This window comes from Bombina bombina, chromosome 10 (assembly GCF_027579735.1).
Source record: "Bombina bombina isolate aBomBom1 chromosome 10, aBomBom1.pri, whole genome shotgun sequence".
Classification (NCBI taxonomy): domain Eukaryota; kingdom Metazoa; phylum Chordata; class Amphibia; order Anura; family Bombinatoridae; genus Bombina; species Bombina bombina.
In genome coordinates, this window is record NC_069508.1 from 7,948,039 (window position 1) to 7,956,323 (window position 8,285).

General features: G+C 46.2%; 1 protein-coding gene across 1 annotated transcript in view; it reads left to right on the forward strand.

The window, feature by feature from the left end:
* The window catches only part of LOC128641182 (collagen alpha-1(XI) chain-like), a 158,537-nt gene that overhangs the window by 62,424 nt on the left and 87,828 nt on the right, over nucleotides 1–8,285 (forward strand). The gene's annotated exons all lie outside the window — the stretch shown is intronic.

Genomic DNA, 8,285 nt, shown 5'->3' on the forward strand with positions numbered 1-8,285 from the left:
TTGTCACCAGCTTCCTACCTGTGCTGCTATATACCTTGTTACAGAGCTCCTGCCTGTGCCGCTATATATACATTGTCACCAGCTTCCTACCTGTGCTGCTATATACCTTGTTACAGAGCTCCTGCCTGTGCCGCTATATATACATTGTCACCAGCTTCCTACCTGTGCTGCTATATACCTTGTTACAGAGCTCCTGCCTGTGCCGCTATATATACATTGTCACCAGCTTCCTACTGTCTGTGCTGCTATATACCTTGTTACAGAGCTCCTGCCTGTGCCGCTATATATACATTGTCACCAGCTTCCTACCTGTGCTGCTATATACCTTGTTACAGAGCTCCTGCCTGTGCCGCTATATATACATTGTCACCAGCTTCCTACCTGTGCTGCTATATACCTTGTTACAGAGCTCCTACCTGTGCCGCTATATATACATTGTCACCAGCTTCCTACCTGTGCTGCTATATACCTTGTTACAGAGATCCTGCCTGTGCCGCTATATATACATTGTCACCAGCTTCCTACCTGTGCTGCTATATCCTTGTTACAGAGCTCCTGCCTGTGCCGCTATATATACATTGTCACCAGCTTCCTACCTGTGCTGCTATATACCTTGTTACAGAGCTCCTGCTGTGCTATATATACATTGTCACCAGCTTCCTACCTGTGCTGCTATATACCTTGTTACAGAGCTCCTGCTGTGCCGCTATATATACATTGTCACCAGCTTCTACCTGTGCCGCTATATATACCTTGTACAAGCTCTCTGCCTGTGCTGACTATATATAACATTGTCACTCAGCTTCCTACCTGTGCTGCTATATACCTTGTTACAGAGCTCCTGCCTGTGCCGACCTATATATACATTGTCACCAGCTTCCTACCTGTGCTGCTATATACCTTGTTACAGAGCTCCTGCCTGTGCCACTATATATACATTGTCACCAGCTTCCCTACCTGTGCTGCTATATACCTTGTTACAGAGCTCCTGCCTGTGCCGCTATATATACTCTGTCACCTGCTTCCCTACCTGTGCTGCTATATACCTTGTTACAGAGCTCCTGCCTGTGCCGCTATGATATACCATTGTCACCAGCTTCGCTACCTGTGCTGCTATATACCTTGTTACAGAGCTCCTGCCTAGCCGCTATAGTATACATTGTCATCCAGCTTCCTACCTGTGCTGCTATATACCTTGTTATCAGAGCTCCTGCCTGTGCGCTATATATACATTGTCACCAGCTTCCTACCTGTGCTGCTATATACCTTGTTACAGAGCTCCTGCCTGTGCCGCTATATATACCATTGTCACCAGCTTCCTACCTGTGCTGCTATATACCTTGTACAGAGCTCCTGCCTGTGCGCATATATACATTGTTCACCACTTCCTACCTGTGCTGCTAGATACCATGTTACAGAGGCTCCTGCCTGTGCCGCTATATATACAATTGTCACCAGCTTCCTACCTGTGCTGCTATACCTTGTTAAAGAGCTCCGTGCCCCTGTGCGCTATTATACATTGTCACCAGCTTCCTACATGTGCCGCTAGAGACCGTTATTACAGAGCTCCTCCTGTGCTACTATATATTACATTGTCACCAGCCTTCCTTCCTGTGCTGCGATATACCTTGTTACAGAGCTTCTACGCCTGTGTTTATTCTAGCTATATATACATTGTCACCAGCATTCCGACCTGTGCTAGCTATATACCCTTGGTTACAGAGCATCCTGGCCTATGCCTACATATATACATTGTCACGCATCGTCCTAACTGATGCTGTGCGTGTATATACCTTGTTACAGAGCTCTCTGCCCTGTAGCCGCTATAGTATTCTTCTGTCATCAGCTTCCTACTGTGCTGCTATATACCTTGTTACAGAGCTCTGCCTGTGCGCTATATATACATTGTCACCAGCTTCCTACCTGTGCTGCTATATACCTTGTTACAGAGTCCTGCCTATGCCGCTATATATACATTGTCATCAGCTTCCTACCTGTGCTGCTATATACCTTGTTACAGAGCTCCTGCCTGTGCTGCTATATATACATTGTCACCAGCTTCCTACCTGTGCTGCTATATACCTTGTTACAGAGCTCCTGCCTGTGCTACTATATACATTGTCACCAGCTTCCTACCTGTGCTGCTATATACATTGTCACAGAGCTCCTACCTGTGCTGCTATATACCTTGTTACAGAGCTTCTGCCTGTGCCGCTATATATACATTGTCACCAGCTTCCTACCTGTGCTGCTATATACCTTGTTACAGAGCTCCTACCTGTGCGCTATATATACATTGTCACCAGCTTCCTACCTTGTGCTGCTATATACCTTGTTACAGAGCTCCTGCCTGTGCTACTATATATACATTGTCACAGCTTCCTACCTGTGCTGCTATATACCTTGTTACAGAAGCTCCTGCTTGTGCCGCTATATATACATTGTCACCAGCTTCTACTGTGCTGCTATATACCTTGTTACAGAGCTCCTGCCTGTGCCACTATATATACATTGTCACCAGCTTCCTACCTGTGCTGCTATATACCTTGTTACAGAGCTCCTGCCTGTGCTACTATATATACATTGTCACCAGCTTCCTACCTGTGCTGCTATATACCTTGTTACAGAGCTCCTGCCTGTGCCACTATATATACATTGTCACAGCTTCCTACCTGTGCTGCTATATACCTTGTTACAGAGCTCCTGCCTGTGCGCTATATATACATTGTCACCAGCTTCCTACCTGTGCTGCTATATACCTTGTTACAGAGCTCCTGCCTGTGCCGCTATATATACATTGTCACCAGCTTCCTACCTGTGCTGCTATATACCTTGTCACAGAGCTCCTGCCTGTGCCACTATATATACATTGTCACCAGCTTCCTACCTGTGCTGCTATATACCTTGTTACAAAGCTCCTGCCTGTGCCGCTATATATACATTGTCACCAGCTTCCTACCTGTGCCGCTATATATACCTTGTTACAGAGCTCCTGCCTGTGCCGCTATATATACATTGTCACCAGCTTCCTACCTGTGCTGCTATATACCTTGTTACAGAGCTCCTGCCTGTGCTGCTATATACCTTGTTACAGAGCTCCTGCCTGTGCCGCTATATATACATTGTCATCAGCTTCCTACCTGTGCTGCTATATACCTTGTTACAGAGCTCCTGCCTGTGCCGCTATATATACATTGTCATCAGCTTCCTACCTGTGCTGCTATATACCTTGTTACAGAGCTCCTGCTGTGAGCTATATATACATTGTCACCAGCTCCTACCTGTGCTGCTATATACCTTGTTACAGAGCTCCTGCCTGTGCCGCTATATATACATTGTCACCAGCTTCCTACCTGTGCCGCTATATATACATTGTCACCAGCTTCCTACCTGTGCTGCTATATATTCTCTGTCACCAGCTTCCTACCTGTGCTGCTATATACCTTGTTACAGAGCTCCTGCCTATGCCGCTATATATACATTGTCACCAGCTTCCTACCTGTGCTGCTATATACCTTGTTACAGAGCTCCTGCCTGTGCCGCTATATATTCTCTGTCATCAGCTTCCTACCTGTGCTGCTATATACCTTGTTACAGAGCTCCTTGCTGTGCGCTATATTACATTGTCACCAGCTCCTACCTGTGCTGCTATTATACCTTGTTACAGAGCTCCTGCCTGTGCCGCTATATATACATTGTCACCAGCTTCCTACCTGTGCTGCTATATATTCCTTGTTAACAGAGCTCCTGCCTATGCCGCTATATTACTTGTCATCAGCTTCCTACCTGTGCTGCTATATACCTTGTTACAGAGCTCCTGCCTGTGCCGCTATATATACATTGTCACCAGCTTCCTACCTGTGCTGCTATATACCTTGTTACAGAGCTCCTGCCTGTGCTACTATATATACATTGTCACCAGCTTCCTACCTGTGCTGCTATATATACATTGTCACCAGCTTCCTACCTGTGCTGCTATATACCTTGTTACAGAGCTCCTGCCTGTGCTACTATATACCTTGTTACAGAGCTCCTGCCTGTGCCGCTATATATACATTGTCACCAGCTTCCTACTTGTGCTGCTATATACCTTGTTACAGAGCTCCTGCCTGTGCCGCTATATATACATTGTCACAGCTTCCTACCTGTGCTGCTATATACCTTGTTACAGAGCTCCTGCCTGTGCCGTATATATACATTGTCACCAGCTTCTACCTGTGCTGCTATATACTTGTTACAGAGCTTCCTGCTGTGCCGCTATATATACATTGTCACCAGCTTCCTACCTGTGCTGCTATATACCTTGTTACAGAGCTCTGCCTGTGCGCTATATATACATTGTCACCAGCTTCCTACTGTGCTGCTATATACCTTGTTACAGAGTCCTGCCTGTGCCGCTTATATATACATTGTACCAGCTTCCTACCTGTGCTGCTATATTCCTTGTTACAGAGCTCCTGCCTGCCGCTATATATACATTGTCACAGCTTCCTACCTGTGCTGCTATATAACCTTGTTACAGAGCTCCTGCCTGCGCTATTTATACATTGTCACCAGCTTCCTTCCTGTGCTGCTATATACCTTGTTACAGAGCTCCTGCCTGTGCCGCTATATAATACATTGTCACCAGCTTCCTACCTGTGCTGCTATATACCTTGTTACAGAGCTCCTGCCTGTGCCGCTATATATACATTGTCACAGCTTCTACCTGTGCTGCTATATACCTTGTTACAGAGCTCCTGCCCTGTGCCGCTATATATACATTGTCACCAGCTTCCCTACTGTGTGGCTATATACCTTGTTCAGAGCTCCTGCCTGTGCGCTATATATACATTTCACCAGCTTCCTACCTGTGCTGCTATATACCTTGTTACAGAGCTCCTGCCTATGCAGCTATATATACATTGTCACCAGCTTCCTACCTGTGCTGCTATATACCTTGTTACAGAGCTCCTGCCTATGCCGCTATATATATACATTGTCACCAGCTTCCTACCTGTGCTGCTATATACCTTGTTACAGAGCTCCTGCCTGTGCCGCTATATATACATTGTCACCAGCTTCCTACCTGTGCTGCTATATACCTTGTTACAGAGCTCCTGCCTATGCCGTATATATACATTGTCACCAGCATCCTACCTGTGCTGCTATATACCTTGTTACAGAGCTCCATGCCTGTGCCGCTATATTACATTGTCACCAGCTTCCTACTGTGCTGCTATATACCTTGTTACAGAGCTCCTGCCTGTGCCGCTATATATACATTGTCACCAGCTTCCTACCTGTGCTGCTATATACCTTGTTACAGAGCTCCTGCCTGTGCCGCTATATATACATTGTCACCAGCTTCCTACCTGTGCTGCTATATACCTTGTTACAGAGCTCCTGCCTGTGCCGCTATATATACATTGTCACCAGCTTCCTACCTGTGCTGCTATATACCTTGTTACAGAGCTCCTGCCTGTGCCGCTATATATACATTGTCACCAGCTTCCTACCTGTGCTTATATACCTTGTTACAGAGCTCCTGCCTGTGCCGCTATATATACATTGTCACCAGTTCCTACCTGTGCTGCTATATACCTTGTTACAGAGCTCCTGCCTGTGCCGCTATATATACATTGTCACCAGCTTCCTACCTGTGCTGCTATATACCTGTTACAGAGCTCCTGCCTGTGCCGCTATATATACATTGTCACCAGCTTCCTACCTGTGCTGCTATATACCTTGTTACAGAGCTCTGCCTGTGCCACTATATATACATTGTCACCAGCTTCCTACCTGTGCTGCTATATACCTTGTTACAGAGCTCCTGCCTGTGCCGCTATATATACATTGTCACCAGCTTCCTACCTGTGCCGCTATATATACATTGTCACCAGCTTCCTACCTGTGCTGCTATATACCTTGTTACAGAGCTCCTGCCTGTGCCGCTATATATACATTGTCACCAGCTTCCTACCTGTGCTGCTATATACCTTGTTACAGAGCTCCTGCCTGTGCCGCTATATATACATTGTCACCAGCTTCCTACCTGTGCTGCTATATACTTGTTACAGAGCTCCTGCCTGTGCGCTATATATACATTGTCACCAGCTTCCTACCTGTGTGCTATATACCTTGTTACAGAGCTCCTGCCTGTGCCGCTATATATACATTGTCACCAGCTTCCTACCTGTGCTGCTATATACCAAGTTACAGACTCCTGCCTGTGCCGCTATATATACATTGTCACCAGCTTCCTACCTGTGCTGCTATATACTTGTTACAGAGCTCCTGCCTGTGCCGCTATATATACATTGTCACCAGCTTCCTACCTGTGCTGCTATATACCTTGTTACAGAGCTCCTGCCTGTGCCGCTATATATACATTGTCACCAGCTTCCTACCATGTGCTGCTATATACCTTGTTACAGAGCTCCTGCCTGTGCAGCTATATATACATTGTCACAGCTCCTACCTGTGGCTGCTATATACCTTGTTCAGAGCTGCCTGCCTTGCCCTATATATACATTGTCCCCAGCTTCCTACCTGTGCCTGCTATATACACTTGTTACAGAGCTCCTGCCTGATAGCCGTATATATACATTGTCACCAGCTTCCTACCCTGTGCGCTATATACCCTTGTTACAGAGCTCCTGCCTGTGCCGCTATATATACATTGTCACCAGCTTCCTACCTGTGCTGCTATATACCTTGTTACTGAAGGCTCCTGCCAGTGCCGCTATATATACATTGTCACCAGCTTCCTACCTGTGCTGCTATTATACCTTGTTACAGAGCTTCTGCCTTTGCCGCGTATATATACAATTGTCATCAGCTTCCTACCTGTGCAGCTATATACTTGTTACAGAGCTCCTGCCTGTGCCGCTATATATACATTGTCACCAGCTTCCTACCTGTGCTGCTATATACCTTGTTACAGAGCTCCTGCCTGTGCCGCTATATATACATTGTCACCAGCTTCCTACCTGTGCCGCTATATACCTTGTTACAGAGCTCCTGCCTGTGCCGCTATATATACATTGTCACCAGCTTCTACCTGTGCCGCTATATACTTGTTACAGAGCTCCTGCCTGTGCTATATATACATTGTCACCAGCTTCCTACCTGTGCCGCTATATACCTTGTTACAGAGCTCCTGCCTGTGCCGCTATATATACATTGTCACCAGCTTCCTACCTGTGCGCTATATACCTTGTTACAGAGCTCCTGCCTGTGCACTATATATTACATTGTCACCAGCTTCCTACTGTGCTGCTATATACCTTGTTACAGAGCTCCTGCCTGTGCCGCTATATATACATTGTCACCAGCTTCCTACCTGTGCTGCTGCTATATACCTTGTTACAGAGCTCCTGCCTGTGCCGCTATATATACATTGTCACCAGCTTCTGCCTGTGCTGCTATATACCTTGTTACAGAGCTCCTGCCTGTGCCGCTATATATACATTGTCACCAGCTTCCTACCTGTGCTGCTATATACCTTGTTACAGAGCTCCTGCCTGTGCGCTATATATACATTGTCACAGCTTCCTACCTGTGCTGCTATATACCTTGTTACAGAGCTCCTGCCTGTGCGCTATATATACATTGTCACCAGCTTCCTACCTGTGCTGCTATTACCTTGTTACAGAGCTCCTGCCTGTGCCGCTTATATATACATTGTCCATCACTTCCTACCTGTGCTGCTATATACCTTGTTACAGAGCTCCTGCCTGTGTGCTACTATATATACATTGTCACCAGCCTTCCTACCTGTGTGCTTATATACATTTTCACAGCTTCCATACCTGTGCTGCTATATACCTTGTTACAGAGCTCCTGCCTGTGCGCTATATATACATTGTCACCAGCTTCCTACCTGTGCTGCTATATACCTTTACAGAGCTTCCTGCCTGTGCCGCTATATATACATTGTCATCAGCTTCCTACCTGTGCTGCTATATCCTTGTTACAGAGCTCCTGCCTGTGCTACTATATATACATTGTCACCAGCTCCTACTGTGCTGCTATATACCTTGTTACAGAGCTCTGCCTGTGCCGCTATATACATTGTCACCAGCTTCCTACCTGTGCTGCTATATACCTTGTACAGAGCTCCGCTGTGCCGCTATATATATACATTGTCACCAGCTTCTACCTGTGCTGCTATATACCTTGTTACAGAGCTCCTGCCTGTGCCGCTATATATACATTGTCACCAGCTTCCTACCTGTGCTGCTATATACCTTGTACGAGCTCTGCCTCCTGTGCATTATATATATACATTGTCACCAGCTTCC